The 10,293-nt window shown below is 39.6% G+C and overlaps 1 non-coding gene across 1 annotated transcript; it reads right to left on the bottom strand.

Annotated features, from left to right (window-relative positions):
* Positions 1 to 9,808: 9,808 nt before the first annotated feature.
* Positions 9,809 to 9,881, bottom strand: trnar-ccu. Its single transcript has one exon. It is a non-coding gene; the product is annotated as a tRNA-Arg (tRNA).
* Between the last annotated feature and the right edge of the window lie 412 nt (positions 9,882 to 10,293).

Below are 10,293 nucleotides of genomic sequence, written 5' to 3'. Positions count from 1 at the left end.
GTGTGGTTTAATGATTTAAAAGTGTTGTGAAGTAAGATAGATGTATGAGAACTTGTTCAAAATTGTTTTTGTTTGTAAATCAGTACTTAATATTGCACATTTCTCAGTGTTAATATACCCTAGTAGCCATTTAATGCAGTTTACAGAGATTGGGCAGTTTACCCATATTTATTTATTTAGCACCTAATGAGTTTAAATTTAAATGGAAAGTTAGCTACAAAACTATTACATCATTTTGAGGGATTATTTTATGTCTATTAAATAGTATTGGACATATTTAGACATTGGTAATTCTTATTGAAAATTTATGAAAAAAAAAATTAAATTTACATACATGAATGTCATTCAATTAAAGTTTTCTATCTTAAATGACCAATTGTTATTATGTTTGTCACCTTAATACAAATTCAATGAAAACTCAGGAATTCTATTTGCCCTTGCAGTTAACAAGGCAGTCTTAATGTAGTTGGTACATGGCCCTGCAGAACACATATTTGCCAAATTGACTTCCATTGACTTCCATTTCTATATACACATATTTTAGCAGAAAATTACAAACAATTTTAAAAGAGAGAGAACCCCCTTGCCTGTGTGCATCTCAGACCAGATGTTTTCCATCACATCTGGAGAGTTGTCCCAGGTTGAATTCCATGGCTTGAGGAGACTGCTGGTGGCAGGTCTCTGTGGAGTAGGCCTTGACAGATTGTGGATGTGATGTTTAAAAATAGCACCCAACTACAGAGCTACCCTCCCAAAGTTCCCACCATTGTGCAGTCTGGGAACACAGTGGAGGCCAAACACCCCGCAACAGGCCATCCCATATAGACACACCCAGACCTTGTTAACTCAGCCCCTAAAAATCCTCTGATCGAATTGTGTTCTGTTAATTTAATTCATTATGCAAAAGACCTGCAGTGGTATTGTTTAATTTTAGTAGTCACCAAATAAATTTTATGAAAGAGCAGCCCACAATATAACCAACTCCTAAAGTCCACCCATATAATTTTTCACAGTGTCTGTTAATTGATGGCTGTAACTACAGCTAAAATAACTGATGATATATGGTCATTGCACTATTTACATCACTAAATTCACCTGTGTTCTGTGATTTTTCTTCAGCGTTGAACATAAAATTAGAGAAGAGAACTGTAATGTTTGTAAATAAAAAGCAGTCAAGCTGCTTCAAATCATGAGAGCAATATGAGCAGCACTGGCCTTTGGCGCCCTCTTGTGTATAAAATACAGACACTGCAACATAATAATGCAGATAAAAAGTGAACCTTTTTTGATTTTACAGTTTGTTTGAGCTTTTTCTATATTTTCCATCAACATGGCGTCATTCACTGGGTAATTTACAGAACTGGAAAAATCAATTATGACTTTACAGTGGCGCTGAAAACCTCTGCTGAAATTCCCAATAATCATCACCAACTCCTCCCCAGCAACAGCCCTGATTATCTCCTCTAAAATGTCAACGAGAACCTTCTGTTTTTAATTAATTTAATCCACAGGTCTTCGGACTACTTTCCCCATCACCAAGCATTGCTTTTTATTCATTTTTTTTATTATTTAAAAAAAAAGGTCAAGTGACAGTCTCTGTGTGAACTGGAATCCATTTCAGTCCATAGATGATCCTATTGTTTTCAGAAAATCACTTGTTCAATGTCAAATATAGCCTCACTTTCTGTTCAGTTGCTTTTGGAACAGGAAATAGGTAATGTTAATATCTTATTTTTTACGCATGTGCAAATGCAATTAACAGTCAGCCAAACTCCATCCATAAAGTACAGATGAGTCAGGATTGATCTTAGATTTATCTTTAGTCTGTTTAATAAGATGCCGGTGAAATATACATTATGAATTAGGAGTGAAATTGTAAAAAGCAGCAAACAAACAATAATCAAAATAATTATACAACGACCAAAGAATATGCATACAAGCAGCTCTGAAATTTATATCTGAAAAAATATAATATTTTTCTCAAATGTTATTGATGCAATCAATTTACTTAAATTAGATTATCAGATAACCAAAAATAGCAACAAATACAAATGTTGACACATCCAGAGAAGTTATCTTATCCAAGTAGAATGAAATTAACACACTGAGTGCCATATCAAATAAAGACCAGGCTAACAGCTAGAGCAGGGGTCTCCAACCCTGCTCCTGGAGAGCTACTGTCCTGCAGATTTCAGGTCCAACCCCAATCAAACAGACCTGGACCAGCTAATCAAGGTGTTCAGGGTTACTTGATACAGACAGCTGTGTTGGAGCAGGGTTGGAACTGAAGTCTGCAGTATGGTAGCTCTCCAGGAGCAGGGTTGGACTTCCCTGAGCTAGAGGCTATTACTAAAATTACATCAAATCAAAGTTTCGAAAGAATTTATCGCAAATATATAATCAAGCATTATGTAATGAATAATTAACTTACAGATGATGCTTTTACAATCACAAAACAAAGGATGGCATCCAAAGATTGAGGAGAAACGGACTGCACGAGAAATGTACTGTACTCTGAACTCACTTCGCGTAGAACTGCCACTAGGTGGCGCCAAACCTACAAATGACAAACTTGGAGCAGAACACTCCCCGCCAGACATCCTAAGGATTCAACTCTCAATTTAACTCGCCTTAGACAATAGAAGGCAAGGCAAGTTAATTGTTAATGTTTATTTATATAGCACATTTCCTACACAATGGTAATACAAAGTGCTTTACATAAAAGAAAAGAAAATAATAATAATAATAAAATAAATCACAACAATAATACAAGGAATTTAAAAACTTTGAAACTGATCTAAAAATTGATTTAAGGGGTTTAAAATGAGTTAAAAAACAGTTATGAATAGAGAATGATTATACATAAAATATAGTGCAATCAGTTCGGACATTGCATAGTGCTCATTCAAATACATGCACACACAGTAAATTTTGCAGTGTTAAATCAACTCTATAAGAATTTAATTTAACACTCAGCACTAGTGTTAAATTCAAAATTGTTGATAAATTGACTCTTGTCATAGTTTCAGAGTTAAATTAACTCTATTTTGAGTAAAAAATTAACACTGCTCAACACTGAATAGTGTTACCAGAGTTTAAAACTAGGGGAAATTATCTCTATTCAGTTACCACAATTTAACTCTGCAGGAAAATTTACTCTGATTAGTGTTAATGTTTCACCTATGTAGAGTTTATTTACATTTATAATAGTGAAAAAAAATCTAATTTTAAAACCTATTTAGTGTTTTAAAAACAGAATAGAAAACAAGATCAACAACATCACATTTTAAACATTTATTAAAACATCTTGTCTGCATGAAATGTCAATACATCACTATATTCAGTACAGAACCTGTTGAACCTACTAGCTAAGCAGCCTTGCTCTAACCTCAGCAATATTTCATTTTACTAACATCTTTTTTGTACACAGTGGTCTGAATGAAAGTGTACATAGAATAGTGTTATAAATGGTGCTAAAAACAAAGTGTGCCTTAAAATGCACACACAGAGTCTTCTACATGAACAACTACTATGAGAGGACCAAGCTTTTTAAAACCAGGCTGTGGACATCTAAAAGTTAAACAGCCTTTGCAGAGGATGGTTTCGACCCATCGGCCTCTAGGTTAAGAGCCCAGCATGCTCCCGCTGCTCCTCTCAGCTGTAAGTCATCCCAGATGGGACTCTAACCCACAATCCCTGGTTTAGGATGCCAGTGTCTTACCCATTAGGCGACCCATTAGGCGACTGAGTTGATAACTTTCCCTTTTAATTCTTCATCTTATTCAGGAGGCCTTTAAAATACACACACAGAGTCTTCTGGATTAACAACTTCTATAGCCGCTTTTCCGCTGTCGTGCCCTTTCAGCGGGAAGAATGAAAGTTATTCAGGTTGGGTAGGGCACTATAGTGTGATCATCGAACGAACAAAATGGAGAGAACCAAAGCGGCTGTTTGTTTGCTCCTTGTGGTGTTTTTTTTGGTGGAAGATGAGGCAACAAAGCCAAAATGAGAAGATGGAGGCTCAGCAGCGTTTATGGTGAAAGCTTATGTTAGCTGCAAGGCGAAAAAGAGCGATCCAGCGACGTGCAAGCCAGATACAGTGAAAGCAGAAACACGACAATGGATGGAAATGGTAAATGTTGTTAAATTACATAATATAGTTAATTATTGTTATCTTGTATTCGGTATGACCCTAACCTGATAACATAAAACTTATCCCTATGAGATATATTATAAGAAACATATGGAGTTGTTCTGATTATCATTCTTTAATTGTAAGCTTAAGCTCTTTAATGCTCAAAAACATGTTTTGCTTGCATGACATCACATAATTACAGAAGTAATGTTAGCCATTCATTGAGCTATTCTTCATATAGTACATCTGTTTATACATATATGTTAAAACATTTGTTAATATAGATCTTTATGATAATTAGGGCAGTAAAGCATACCTTTCATCTGAGTATTTTTCTGATGATTCAGTACATCTATTTTTACATGTGTATGTTAATATTCAGATATTTAACATGACTAGGGATGTATTATTTACCCTTTAAATTGCTTCTTCAGTATTGTTATCTTTCAAATGATGGATCTATTTATGTTTTGAAATTTATATACATATGTAGATCTATAACATAAGTAGATAATGTTTACCTTTCATGCTATTATTTTTCTGATGATGCATCACTACTACACTAATATAATGCAGACCTCAGAAGTGTGGGCCTATCCCCGAACTAGTGACTGGTGGGAGATCACTACTCAAAGATTCACAGGTGAGCAGTGGCTGGAGGACTTCAGAGTTTCCAGAGAAACATTCAAATACATTTGTACAACTCTGAAGCCTGCACTACAGCGACAAGACACATCATACCGGTTATGCATTCCTCTGGAGAAACGGGTAGCCATTGCATTGTATTAAATTGGTTCAACCACAGAGTACAGGACATTCGCTAACCTGTTTGCTATCAGTCGGACCGCTGTTTGCCGCTGTGTGCATGACTTTTGCACGGCTGTGATTGCAATACTTTGCCCAAAATTTACCAAAACACCTGATCAAACCCAACTGTTTGCGATGGCAGATTATTTTGAGGAGAGGTTTGGAATTCCACAGTGCGTGGGTGCTACTGATGGTTCTTACATCCCTATTTTGAAACCTCCACAATACCAATCTGATTTTCACAACAGAAAAGGCTGGCACTCCATCATTTTACAAGCAGTTGTAGATGGTAAAGGGATGTTCTGAGACCTGAATGTTGGACAGCCAGGAAGGGAACACGATGCTAGCATCCTCAGGAATTCCTCAGTAAAAAATATTTGTAAAACTAATGTAGTGTCAGAAACTCACGGTCACAGCCACCCCAATCATCAACCGCACCTGACTCTCATCAAGCACGATCCCAATCACCAGAGTACTGATCACCTGCACCCAGTAATCACTCACCAGGATTAAGACACCTTGAACTCAGTACTCTGGTGTCTGGTCTACTGTTCACTACCCATTGAACTGGTGGCCGACCTCTTTCTACTAACCTGTCTTTGCTATGTCCTCAGATATCCTCACGACGATCTCCTGTGAACTACATAAGCTGGCTCTCGATCTGATTATCTCCAGAGCTCTGGAAGTTAACCTCTCAACAACCCAACAACACCTTGTCAATGAAACACTAAATAAACTGTTCACTTGCACTAAACCCTCTGTCTCCATAGTGGTTTGTGACATGTAGACTACATTATTCTTGGCGACTCTGCTTACCCATTGCAGAAATGGCTGTTAAAACCATATCCTGACACTGGCCGGCTTACAGAGAGTCAAGAACTATACAACGTGAGAACAAGTTGAGCCCGTTGCGTAGTTGAGCATGTATTTGGGAGGTTGAAAGGATGGTGGAAGTGTCTCAGTAAAAGAAATGACTGTAATGTAAATGTTGTTGATATGGTAGAGACATGTTGTACACTGCAAAATCTGTGTGAATTATACATGGATCAATTTGTGGCCGTGATGAAGATGCTCAACGCCCCCCTTGTAATGTTGGTGATGTCAAAAGCGCTCTGCAACAGTTGTTTACACAACAGCAATATTTGTAAGTCGTCATTACAGAAGATCTGCTGAAAAAGATCAAATTTGCGAACCAAAAGCCTCAGCATCTCTTCCCATATGAGTTGTGCCTCATAATCCAGCTCCTCTCTTCTCATCATCATTTCTTTGTTCATTTCTTCTCTTCTTAACTCACGGTCTTCTTCCAGCTGTTGCTGTGTTATGTTGCGCATGCACTGCAAAAACTCCCTTGATGCCAAATTAGCAGCTTTGTATTTGTGACTTTCTGAAAAAAGAAAAGGAAAAAAAATAAAAATACATGAACAATAAGCTCCACATCTGGGATATACTCTGAATTCAGGTATTGTAAGATCTGTAAGGTTTGAGCCATCTGTTCAGCGAGTACATTACACTCCAAATGACCTGGTCTGGTCCTTTGTGGAATGTGATGTGATCCCCGTCTAATTACTGTAATGCCTTGGGGACCATCGTGTTTCTCTATAATAAACATAGGCATAATTATTTACTGACAAGAAAGATACAAATATGCAATTGTTCTTTGGTGGAATCTGTTTATAGTAGCATACCAGGTGTAGATGTTAGCAGCGGAGGTGAAGACGGTCCCTTAAGTGTTATCAGACTCCAAGAAATCGCTCTGAGATTCCAATTTTAACACACAAAAAAATTATTAAATAAATACATAAATAAGTATACATCCATGTAAGTCACTAGCAATATTTTATCTGTTTTGCATGTAAACGTTGGGTTGCTAGCAAGGTAAATTCACTCACTGACTGTTGTAGCTGCTATAGTATCCCGAGTTGTCTCTCCACAAACAGAGGGATGGTGACCGAGCACACCGTCCATAATGTTAAACCACGGAAAGGACCTTCTCTGGGCACTGCTTTGTCCAGTGTGCGTTTTTATGGCTTTATACTGCGCCTACAATTTCTTTAACTTATCTCAAACTTGCATCATACTGCGCTGGATACTTAGCTTTGCAAATTCAGCAACAATGTATTTTATTATATCTTCGTTCCTGCAGATGCCATCAAACTGGCATTGTACATTGTCCTCGGCCCAAATGCTTAGAAGAGCCCTGGTATCTTCCACAGACCAGTACTGGCGATTCTCCATTTTAAGTTTTGTTCGAGTTCTTTGCACAAAGTAATACAGCGAAATGCGCATCTTGCCATAGACATTCTTACCTGACTACTCACTTACTGGAGATAAGGGGGAGACCCTTTCACCTTGACTATGCCTCTAGCCCCAGCTGGCCTGCTTTGGCCCAAGGTATTCGGCAGGCCAAAAAACCTGGGCCGTTGGCCCCAAGGAAGCACGATCAAGCCCTGGAGGCCTTTAACTCTTTCCCTGCCAGCATTATTGAAAAAAGTTGCAAGCAATTTGATGATTTTCACTAAAATTTGATGGCCTACAGTTGTTTGCTGTATGAATATTTGAATACGCAATATACCAAAATAAAGATCAAAGCCTTTATTTTTTGAACAAAATAATCAGTTTTAATCTAGCTTAAAGCATTCTTTTTTATCAACACTTGAATATAGGTAGGTATCATAAAAAATGGAATTCATGTTGTTTTACATAATCCTCTAAAATTACAACGCAGTAACAAGTCTATTGCTGATGATCCCATTATTTATCATATGCATGTGTTTATATAAGAGATCACTAGTTTTTCCATCTTGTTCACGTGTTTTTTGTTCAGGAGGTTTTGTACTCGTTCAGAAGATGGGTAATAACGCCCCCGAGTGTATAACAGTGAAAATACAAAAAGCCATAAAAACTCGTCTTTGGAGGGGAAGCGTTTTCTTCTAAATGACGAGATAACTCGTCAATGGCGGGGAAAGAGTTAAAATACACACACATGAGAGGACCGAGCTTTTCATGAACAGGCTGTGGACGTTGCCCCTTTTTTGGGGACTCAGGCACATCTTGAAGTTAAAAACGTGTAGCAGAGGATGGTTTTGATCCATCGACCTCTGGGTTATGGGCACAGCACCCTTCTGCTGCGCCATTCTGCTGTAGACCACCCTAGATGAGACTCAAAACCACAATCCCTGGCTTAGGAGGCCAGTGCCTTATCCATTAGGCCACTGGGGCTGTTATGTAGTATGTAACTTACCCTTTTAATTCTCCATCTTATTCAGGAGGCCTTTAAAATACACACACATAGTGTTCTGGATGAATGACATAAAAAGAGAGGACAAAGATTTTCATGACCAGGCTTTGGATGTTGCCCCTTTTTTAGGGACTCAGGCACGTCTCAAAGTTAAAAAGTCTTAGCAGAGGATGGTTTCGATCCATCGACCTCTGGGTTATGGGCCCAGCACGGATCCGCTGCGCCACTCTGCTGTAAGCAATCCCTGATTGGACTCTAACACACAATCCCTGGCTTAGAAAGCCAGTGCCTTTTCCATTAGGCCACTGGGGCTGTTTTGTGGCAGCTAACTTGCCCTTTTAATTCTACATCTTGTTCGAGAGGCCTTTAAAATACAAACACAGATTCTTCTGGATGAACAACTATTATGAGAGGACCAAGCTTTTCACGACCAGGCTGTGGAAGTTGCCCCTTTTTTGGGGACTCAGGCACATCTACAAGTTAAAAACTCTTAGCAGAGAATGGTTTCGATCCATCGACCTTTATTGGAGACTCAGGCATGTCTGGAAGTTAAAGAAGAAACAGCAGAGAGAGGTTTCCATCCATCAACCTCTGGGTTATGGGCCCAGCACTCTTCTGCAGCGCCACTTTGCTGTAAATCAACGCTGCTGGGACTTGAACCCACAATTCCTGGCTTCGAAGGCCAGTGACTTATCCATAAGGCCACTGGGGCTAGGATGCAGCAGCTAACTTGCCCTTTTAATTCTTCATCTTATTCAGGAGGCCTTTAAAGTACACACACACAGTCTTCTGGATGAACAACTACTATGAGAGGACCAAGCTTTTCACGACCAGACAGTGGATGTTGCCCCTTTTTTGGGGACTCAGGCACATCTATAAGTTAAAAACTCTTAGCAGAGGATGGTTTCAATCCATCGACCTCTAGGTTATGGGCCCAGCACACTTCCGCTGCGCCACTCTGCTGTAAACCACTGCAGATCGGACACGAAGCCACACCACCTAGAATAGGAGGCCAGGGATTTACCCATTAGGCCACTGGGGCTGCTATGCAGTACTTAACTTGCCCTTTTAATTCTCCATCTTAATCAGGAGACCTTTAAAATAACCTCATACAGCCTTCTTGATGAACGACTGAAAAAATACTATGAGAGGACCGAGCTGTGCCCCCCTTTTGTTAAGCACTCAGGCGCTTCTAGAAGTTAAAACCTCTTAGCAGAGGAATGGTTTCCATCCATCAAGCTCTGAGATACGGGCCCAGCACGCGTCCGCTGCGCCACTCTGCTGTAAGTGATTCCAGATTGGGATTCTAACACACAATCCCAGGCCTTGGAAACGCCAGTGCCTTTTCCATTAGGGCCACTGGGGCTGTTTTGTGGCAGCTAACTTGCCCTTTTAATTCTACATCTTGTTTGAGAGGCCTTTAAAATACAACAACACAGATTCTTTCTGGATGAACAACTACTATGAGAGGGACCAAGCTTTTTCACAATCAGCTGTGGAAGTTGCCCCTTTTTTGGGGACTCAGGCACGTCTAGAAGTTAAAAAACTCTTAGCAGAGGATGGTTTCGATCCATTGACCTCTGGGTTATGGGCCCAGCACGCTTCCGCTGCGCCACTCTGCTGTAAACCACCCCAGATGGGACTCGAACTCACAATCCCTGGCTTAGGAGGCCAGTGCCTTATCCATTAGGCCACTGGGGCTGTTAGGCAGTAGGCAACTTACCCTTTAATTCTGCATCTCATTCAGGAGGCCTTTAAAATACACACACCAAGTTTCTAGATGAATGACAAAAAAGAGAGGGACAAAGATTTTCATGACCAGGCTTTGGATGCTGCCCCTTTATTGGAGGACTCAGGCATGTCTGGAAGTTAAAGAAGAAACAGCAGAGAGAGAGGAGGGTTTTCATCCATCAACCTCTGGGTGATGGGCCCCAGGACTCTTCTGCTGCGCCACTCTGCTGTAAATCAATCCTGCTGGGACTTGAACCCACAATACCTGGCTTCGAAGGCCAGGGCCTTATCCATAAGGCCACTGGGGCTAGGGGGCAGAGCTCTTAACTTGCCCTTTAATTCTATATTTATACAGGAGGCATTAAATACACACCAACAATTT

This window comes from Cyprinus carpio, chromosome A9 (genome assembly GCF_018340385.1).
Source record: "Cyprinus carpio isolate SPL01 chromosome A9, ASM1834038v1, whole genome shotgun sequence".
Taxonomy (NCBI): domain Eukaryota; kingdom Metazoa; phylum Chordata; class Actinopteri; order Cypriniformes; family Cyprinidae; genus Cyprinus; species Cyprinus carpio.
This window is presented reverse-complemented; position numbering and strand designations above follow the sequence as displayed.